Consider the following 9,810-nt stretch of genomic DNA (forward strand, 5'->3'; position numbering starts at 1 on the left):
ATATATATAATTTTATGCACAACTATATATATAGAAGTTGTTCTCCAAATCTATCACAAGTTGTACTCCAAAGTTAGTACTCTAAACCTATTACATTTTGAGCTCCATCATCCAAAGATCTACAAGGCATACAAATGATCATCATTGTTAGGAATCAACGGCTCGGTCAGATTGTAGTGGAACTCACCGCTTGGACTTATGCATTGTTCCCGAAGAAATTCTGCTAGTGCCTTTTGTATTGCTTGGAATTGTTCATGTTGCATGAGTTTTTGCTTCAACCATTGAGTCTTCAATTTAAATAAAAAATAAGATATTATTTATGTATAGATTATCAATAATATAGTAATTCAAGAGAAAATGAAATCATGTGTTGCTATTCTGAGCTATTCTTTAGGAATTCTATTTGATTGAACCATTATATACTCGCAAACATAGTATCCACATAAGTTGTTGCTGGTTCTTATCTCAAAATCCATTGTAGGATGAAGAGATTCATCTCGTTAAAAAGATGGCCGTAATATATGTCATATGATCGATATAATAAATATATAGGTATATTGATGAAGGTTAATAATCTTACTGGTAGATGTATTATTTTTAGTGGCGCCCTACATTTAGTCATATGATCCGAGGCAATGAAGACCTCCCAGAGCCTAAACCAATGATAAGAAACAAGAGTCGAATATCATTAAGTATAGAAGCTTCTTAGTCTACTATGCTGTAACACCCAGGTGTTTGCCTAGTTAGACAATGGGTTTTGAGCTCAAACATGCCAAATCAATGGTGGTGAAGACGTCCAAGTCAATCAATGAATGAAAGCTCAATATAAACTTGCATAATTCACCCTTGCTTGCATATAGGACTTTTTCAAAGTGCATGCTTGGGTGAAGTTAATTCAACCTCTTTCATGTGTCCCACATCCATCACTACCAATAGTGATCCCTAGAAAAGTTTCATGAAGATGGGCATCAACAGTCACATGAGGAGTTAAGCTATACCACTGCTCGCAATACTTTTGCTAATGGATTTCAAATATGTGATGTCAACCAAAACTTTACAACCCTGTTGAGACAACTCAATCTACATTCCACGGCTGCACTAGGCTGGAGTTGTTTCCCTGTCTTGTTTTATATTTGTTGGGAAAGAAATTTCATAGTGAGTGAAATAGAAATCTTATCCTTTGTAATTATTTTCCCCACCATTAACCTTATCCATCCATTCTCTCCTCCTACACACCACTAGCAGCAGCCCCCTCTCCTTCCCCATGACACTTCTTTCACACCAGCACAAAGGCAGCAGCCCCTCCGATCCTCCCAAGCATGGTGGCTCTTTACTTCTTCCCCTTGGAGCTGCCCTACTCCCTCTCCTCTCCCAGCTGATGCTGACGCCCCTCTTCCACTCCTCCCTTCTTCCAGCCATGGCACCCTCCCTTCCCTTCCTCACCTTGGAGCAGGCTCCCTCCTCTTGCAGCAAGCTAGGGCGCCCATCTCCCCCTCCCTTGCTGCAGCAAGCAGCAACCCTGCTCTAGTGTCTAATGGTGCATTCCCCATGAAGATTTGGTCTTCCCCATCTTTTCCTACTGTCCAAGGGGTTATGGGTGAACAAGGTAAGTTGGGTTTCGCCATTTCCTGCATGAGCTTAGTGTTTAGGTGGAGTTTGGCCATGGAAATAAGTGGGCTAGTGAGGGAGAAAATGTGTTTGAATGTTGTTTCTCGGATTTCAGATTAACAGTTTCTGCAGATTTACTTGTGGAAGAAATTAAGGTAACATAGATGATGAAATAGGTGTTTTCTTCAACTACAAAGTTGTAGAGGACCTTCAGATCTACTAGCTCATGAAATATCATGATTTTATCCCATCAGGTTTGAGAGTTATGAATTTTCAACGTTTGCTATCAGGTTTGAACTGCATGCTGTACAGATCTGAAGTTTGGTGTGTTTTCGACCATGTTAGTTTCGAAATTAGATTTTGTTGATAACTAGGAAGTTGTAGTGTTTTTCTTGATATTTCCAAATTTTTAAAGAATAATAGTTTTGGTTGGCCTGAACTCCAGTTATGTATTTCTGAAATTTATATCAGTTTTCTGTTCTAGTTTGTGCAGCGGTGCTTGTTTGTGTTTGTCTTCAATCTTGTCTACATAGGAATCAGGCCTATGCTATAATTAGAAATCTATAGAGAATTTCCTAAACTTTATAAAATGCTAAAGAACATAATTTTTCATAGCCTTTAGCTCCCTATATGTTTTTCCTAAGTGACTGTGCTAGTGCTGTCCTGAAATTTCAGATTTTGAAATTGCATAATGTTAGCTATGTGCATACCCTCACCGAAGTGTATTTCTTATGTTGGAAACAAAAGAAATTTAGCGATGCATAAATTAATTCCGACAACAAGGAAAAGGCTAACAACTTGTATCACAGATATATGAATCGAAACTAGCACTACGATTTGAATCAAGTTCACATAGTCTGGTGCTAGCGACAGAAATGATATGAAACCGAATAACACGGAAAGAATAGACATCCTTACAGTGGGGTTGTCGGCGCGAAGGGAGAAGAAGAAGAAGACCGTCGATGGAGATCGGCGAACAACGGGCGTAGTGGGACGAAGATGTCCAGCGAGCAGTCGCGACGGCGCTTCCCAAAAATCTGATACGACCCCTACCACGTGCAGGGACGCGAGGAGACGTAGGCTTCGGAGCCTGCTCTCCCGACACCGATGGCACGTCGACGACGGGATGGGGAAGACGGTGGTAGCGCAGTAGTGTGGTGAGGAAGAGATGAATCTCTGGTGCAAAGGACGACGTCTCGCCCCATATTTATACACGCGTCGCACGCAGCAAATAGGCAAGCAATCAATCACGGTATTATGGAAACTTTACGTGCCGTTTACGCACTTGCCATAATACAAAAGTAATTGCTTACCAAATAGGCCAGCGCAATCTCCTCCATGCATGCAAAACTTTCAAATAGCAAAAGGAAGTCGTGCACTCGCAAGGGTTGAAGCGGAAAATCGCCGGACCATTCACGCGCATGTCGTGCATGCACGCCCATTGGCCCCGCCCCGCCCCGTCCCGCCCGGCCCGGCCCGGCGAGGCGAACGAGCGCGCGTGCGCGTGTGGTTCTTCCTTTTCCTCTCCCCAATTGCTTCAACAAGATGGAGATAGCTCAACTTTTTAAGTTGGCCTCACTCCACTTGAAGTAGCAAGGTGGGTCTAAAGTCCCCCACCTTTCCATATATACATGCATGTATGAGTGGGCCTTTGGGATTTATTTGGAATTGTTTGGCCCAAGGCCCAAAACATCTAACAATCCCCCACCACATCCCAAGGGCACGCGAGTGATACTCCCTGTACCACAGTACTGTTAATATACCAGCTATTCAGTGGAGACCGGTTAAGGTTGAACATCCACCTAGAACAACAAGATAGACCCATCCACAACTGCACAATGGACTAGGTCTTGAATTGGTAGTTTGGTGCGAAAAGGCTTCACTCGAAGTCTTGATTGGTACTAGGCTGCCATAGCCAACCCTGCGAGTGGAGCGTATAAGTCATACTCCAAACTCACTTCATGAGCCTATTAAAGAATACCCAATTCTTATAAACTGTGACTAACAGTTGGGCTCACATAGGTGTGTTCTTAAAAGAATACTCTGTACGACAGTATCTTGCTATAAAGCCTCAAAACACATTAAGACAAAGTCAACCTGCCTTACAAAAGTGAGAGTACTGCATCTCCAACGCAGTGGGTCAAATGAAACGATTGTACTCTTCCATTAACCAACAACTTGTTCTTCCCAGGTCCTAATTCACGGGATCTCCGATCACATAGGTTGGGTTACTGCTGAGGTTAACTCACATGGGTCTCAATCCCATCTCCTTCGATGCATTGTCAATCACAGTGCGTGATAGTCCCTTTGTAAAGGGATCTGCCAGGTTTTTAGCTGTCTGGATGTAGTCCACAGCTATTACTCCGGAGCTCCTTAATTTCCTAACAGACTTCAATCTACGCTTTATATGTTTGCTGGACTTCTTCCCATTATCCTGACTATTCTTCACCTTTGTGATCACTGTTTGATTGTCACAGTTTATGAGAATAGGAGGAATTGGTTTCTCAACCAACGGCAAGACCATCAACATATCTCTTTGCCACTCAGCCTCAGTAGAGGCTGTATCCAGAGCTGTAAGCTCTGCCTCCATTGTGGACTTTGTAAGTATTGTCTGCTTACAGGACCTCCAAGAGACAGCACCACCACCCAGAGTGAATATGTATCCACTAGTGGCCTTAAGCTCATCAGCTTCTAAAATCTAGTTTGAATCACTATATCCTTTGAGTACCCCTGGGTACCCTAAATAGTGAATTGCATAACTCATTGTACCTTTTATGTAACGCATTACCCGATCAATACCACACCAATGATCACTTCCTAGATTAGAGGAAAATCTACTCAACTTGCTTACAGCAAATGAGATATCAGGGCGGGTTGCGCCAGCTAGATACATCAATGAGCCAATAATTTGAGAGTATCTTAGATGATCCTTTCCTAGCCTTTTATTCTTTCGAAGTATTAGACTAGGATCATAGGGTGTTGGAGAAGGTTTGCAATCCATATAACCGAAACGGTTCAAAACCTTTTCCACATAATGAGACTGCAAAAGAGTAATCCCATTCTCACCCTTATTAAGTTTAATATTGAGGATCACATCGGCTTCTCCCAAATCTTTCATGTCAAAATTTTGGGATAAGAATGATTTAACATCATTGGTCTCATCGAAGCTCGTCCCAAAAATTAGTATGTCGTCAACATACAAACACAAGATTACTCCTTTGTCCCCACCATAACGGTAATACACACAAGTGTCGGCTTCACTTATTGCAAACCCAGCAGAGGTCAACGTCTTTTCAAACTTCTCATGCCACTGCTTTGGTGCTTGCTTTAAGCCGTACAAGGATTTGAGTAACCTGCACACCTTGCCCTCTTGTCCTTGTGCTATAAATCCATCAGGCTGATTCATATAAATTTCTTCCTCTAACTCTCCATTAAGGAAAGCCGTCTTCACGTCCATCTGATGGACAAGAAGCTTATGGGAAGCAGCCAAGGATAATAGCACTTGGATTGTAGTTAATCTGGCAACAGGTGAGTAGGTATCAAAGAAATCCTCATCTTCTTTCTGTGTAAAACCTTTAGCAACAAGCCTTGCCTTGTACTTTTCAATAGTACCATCAGGCCTGAGTTTCTTCTTAAATACCCATTTACAGCCAATTGGTCTGCAACCCGCTGGTTTATCTACTTCCCATGTTCCATTTGCAGTGATGGAGTCCATCTCACTATGGACTGCATCCTTCCAATAATCGGCATCTGGTGATGCTTATGCCTCTGCAATGGTCGTGGGAGTATCATCTATGAGATAGACAATGAAGTCATCACCAAAGGATTTTTCAACCCTTTGTCTCTTACTCCTTCTAGGAGCTAAAACATTGCTATCCTCTTCAATACCAAGTGGGTCTGTAAATGGCTCTATCACAGGTGTGGGCTCAGGAATAAAATCATTCGACGAACTCGGTAAAGAATAAGCAAGATTCATCGAGAAAATATTCTCAAAGAAAGTAACATCCCGTGACTCCAACAGTGTATCAACTAAAACATCAGGCGCTTCAGATTTTATCACTAAAAACTTATAAGCCGTGCTATGGTGCGCATAACCCAAAAAGATACAATCAACGGTCTTTGGTCCAAGCTTGCGTTTCTTATTAATTGGTACGCTGACCATGGCCAAACAGCCCCACGTACGCAAGTAATGGAGTGATGGTTTCCTTCCTTTCCATCCTTCATACGGAGTAACTTCACTGTTCTTAGTTGGAACTCTATTTAGAACATGACATGCTGTTAAAACAGCCTCCCCCCACCATGCTTTAGCCATACCGGATGTTCCTAACATGGCATTCACGAAGTCCATTAACGTCCGGTTCTTTCTTTCGGCAACCCCATTAGATTGGGGCGAATATGGTGGTGTCCGTTCATGAATTATTCCATTCTCCGCACAGAAAAGATCAAACTCATTGGAAAAATACTCCCCACCACGATCAGACCTAACACGCTTGATTTTCTTTTCTAATTGGTTCTCTACCTCAGCCTTATAAGTCTTAAAACATTCAAACGCCTCATCTTTAGTTTTTAGAAGAAACACATAGCAATATTTAGTTACATCATCAATTAAAGTCATGAAGTATCTTTTTCCTCCTTTTGTCAACACACCATTCATTTCACAAATATCAGAATGTATGAGCTCTAGTAATGTCGTGCACCTCTCGTCTACAGCCTTGTGAGGCTTACGAGGTTGCTTCGCTTGCACACATGCTTGACATTTAGAGCCTTTGACAATAGAAAAGTTCGGAATTAAACTCATACTGGATAAACGCGTCATACAACCAAAATTAATGTGACACAAACGTGGATGCCATATATCAGCCACTGAATTGTTTAAATCACACACATGGTTCACAACTTTATTACAGAAATCAGAGAGTGAAAAGCGGAACAAGCCTCCGCTCTCGTAGTCTTTGCCAATAAATTGGCTATACCTCGAGATGACTACTTTATTTGACTCAAACACCAGCTTGAACCCATCTCGACAAAAGAGGGATCCACTAACGAGGTTCTTCTTTATCGAGGGCGCATGCTGCACGTTCTTGAGCCGCACGATCTTTCCCGAAGTGAACTTCAGATTGACCGAACCAACACCAAGAACAAAAGCATGCGAGTCGTTCCCCATCATGACAGTTGAACCTCGTGCGATCTGGTAAGATGAAAACATAGAAATATCAGTACAAACATGAATATTGGCTGTTGTATCAATCCACCAATCATTAGATTGAAATACAGAAAATGCACTAGGTAAATAATTACCGTACCTAGATCCGCTAGGATCACCAATAGTCATGTTGGCAGATTTCTGCCGCTGCTGATTCTTCCTGCCTTTGCGGTTCTTGCACTTCTTGGCGAAGTGTCCATTCTCACCACAAACGAAGCACACAACTTCATCCATGTTCATCTTCTTCTTCTTGAACTGAGTAGTCTAAATAGCCTTCTGCTTGTTCTTGCCAGCATGCTGCATCACAATGGCATTAGACTGTTCTGGGGCTTTTGGTGGAGCATCCTTTGACCAAGCCTTCTCTTCAACATCAAGACCAGCCAACAGATCCTCAACTGAGATCTTCTGTCTTTTATGTTTCAGAGCTGTGGCAAAGTTTCTCCATGACGGAGGCAACTTGGTAATTATACCACCAACCACAAACTTGTCTGGCAAGACGTGTCCGAGTTGTTCAAGTTCCCTCACAATAAGTTGGAACTCATGAGCCTGTTCTACGACGGAACGGTTTTCAACCATTTTGAAGTCATGGTACTTCTCCATCACATACAACTCGTGCCCAGCGTCTGCAGCACCGAACTTATGTTCAAGTGCCTCCCACAGTTCAGCAGCACTTTTGATGTTCATGTAAACATCACACAACTGGTCAGAGAGAACGCTAAGAACGCATCCGACGAAAATCGTCATAGTAAACTCCTACACCTCTTTCTCAGATCCGAGAGGTAGTGCAAGAGGATTACCCACGACCCAAAACACGCCCATAGCCGTGAGCCACAACTGGGCCCTCGTCTGCCATCTCTTGAAATTCACACCAGTGAACTTTTCCGGTTTCATCGCATCAGTATATCCCTTAGTCATCGCTAAATGCCTATCAGGTTTTTGGATTGTTGGAAATAAAAGCAATTTAGCGATGCATAAATTAATTCCGACAACAAGGAAAAGGCTAACAACATGCAGATCGGCGCGAAGGAAGAAGAATAAAAGACCGTCGATGGAGATCGGCAAACACCGGGCGTAGTGGGAAGAAGACGTCCAGCAAGCAGTCGTGACGGTGCTTCCCAAAAACTTGATACGCCCCCTACCCCATGCAGGGACGCGAGGAGACGTAGGCTTCGGAGCCTGCTCTCTCGACACCGATGGCACGTCGGTGACGGGATGGGGAAGACGGCGGCAGCGCAGTAGTGTGGCGAGGAAGAGATGAATCTCTGGTGCAAAGGACGACGTCTCGCCCCATATTTATACACGCGTCGCACGCAGCAAATAGGCAAGTAATTAATCACAGTATTATGGAAAGGAAGCCGCGCACCCGCAAGGGTTGAAGCGGAAAATCACCGGACCATTCACGCGCATGTCGTGCATGCGCGCCATTGGCCCGGCCCGGCCTGGCGAGGCGAGCGAGCGCGCGTGCGTGTGGTTCTTCCTTTTGCTCTCCCCAATTGCTTCAAAAAGATGGAGATAGCTCAACTTTTTAAGTTGGCCTCACTCCACTTGAAGTAGCAAGGTGGGACTAAAGTCCCCCACCTTTCCATATATACATGCATGTATGAGTGGGCCTTTGGGATTTATTTGGAATTGTTTGGCCCAAGGCCCAAAACATCTAACATCTTATATGCAAAAAGGGATGAAGTATGGTTTCATTGCCTTGTCTTGGTGATATTGTGGCGTGAGAAATGCTAACATAGCAATGTGTTTACCGAACATGGTGATCTTTAGTTTTATCTTGCTCTCACATGTTTTCTTGCATAGCAAATTGTCTTCTAATGGAGGTTGCTATGATTATTCAAATGGCATGAAGAGAATTTATTTAGGAGTGTCCACTATGTTTCGTTATTTGACATATGTCAACCGTTGGCAACATTGGTCTTTACCCAGATTCATGTTGGGAACTTTAATGAATTGTATCTATTTTCTGAAAATGATTTTTAGTATTGTTTCTGTTGCTTAGCTAATTACATCATGAATATGTTATTTTCTGGGAATCTTGTTTATAGAAAAGTTATAGATAATTCATTTATCTAGCTCCTTTTAAAATTTGGTAGTATTTGACCTTATGGTTTGTGAGTTATATCTGTTCAAAGTTAGGTTGCAGAAATGGCTGCTCTCTGTTTGTTAGAGACAGATTCTGAAACTTTATAATTTCGACCAAATTAAGTTGAGAATCATGCTTTGATGTCTAAATATAAAAGGTAGCAAATTTCTTAAGCTTTTCATAATGTCTTAATTCATATCCTTTGGAGTTGTGTAACTGCAGTTATGATTTATTTACTCAGCTGCTGTTAACAGTACTGAAAATGGCAGATTCCTTTTATTGCTGTTGCTTGGTATTTTCCTAAGTAACTCATACCTTTGATAATGGCCAAGTTAATACACCTGAGATTTTGTGAAACATGTGTGCCATGCCTGATATCCTTGGTTGCATTCTTTTCTATCTTAGTATGTAGGTTTGTGTGGTATTTAAATTAAGCAGTGAGAAGTGCTTAAGTATGTTTAGTGGAACCATGCTCTTGCCTTGCTTCCTGTGTGTGATGGACTGTTTATTGCACTCTCATGTGTTCATACATTTGCCTCATGCATCTCATTTAGGTACGCTAGATGAACCACGTGAAGGACATGACGGTGGACCCATCGGGATGATGGAAGGACTAGACAAGTATTGTGACCTGAGATGTCCTTAAGACGGAGCAAGCCAACTTAACTAACTTGTGTCGGATTGTAGGCAAGCCCCAGAGCATTCTAAGTCTCCTACCTCTCTTTTTTAAAAGCACAAGAGTATAAATTTATATGATGCATTAGGTGATAGGAGTTGAATGAAACCGTTGGTGCATATTTCCTACCTTGTCCACTATATGAAACTATGTGAACCCTTACTAGTATAAGAAAGACGTTCTATGCTTAGCTATGCTTAGCTCGGTAGAAGCCAGGTGATTTCCTGACACCTGCGA

Source organism: Sorghum bicolor, chromosome 9 (genome assembly GCF_000003195.3).
Source record: "Sorghum bicolor cultivar BTx623 chromosome 9, Sorghum_bicolor_NCBIv3, whole genome shotgun sequence".
Lineage (NCBI taxonomy): Eukaryota > Viridiplantae > Streptophyta > Magnoliopsida > Poales > Poaceae > Sorghum > Sorghum bicolor.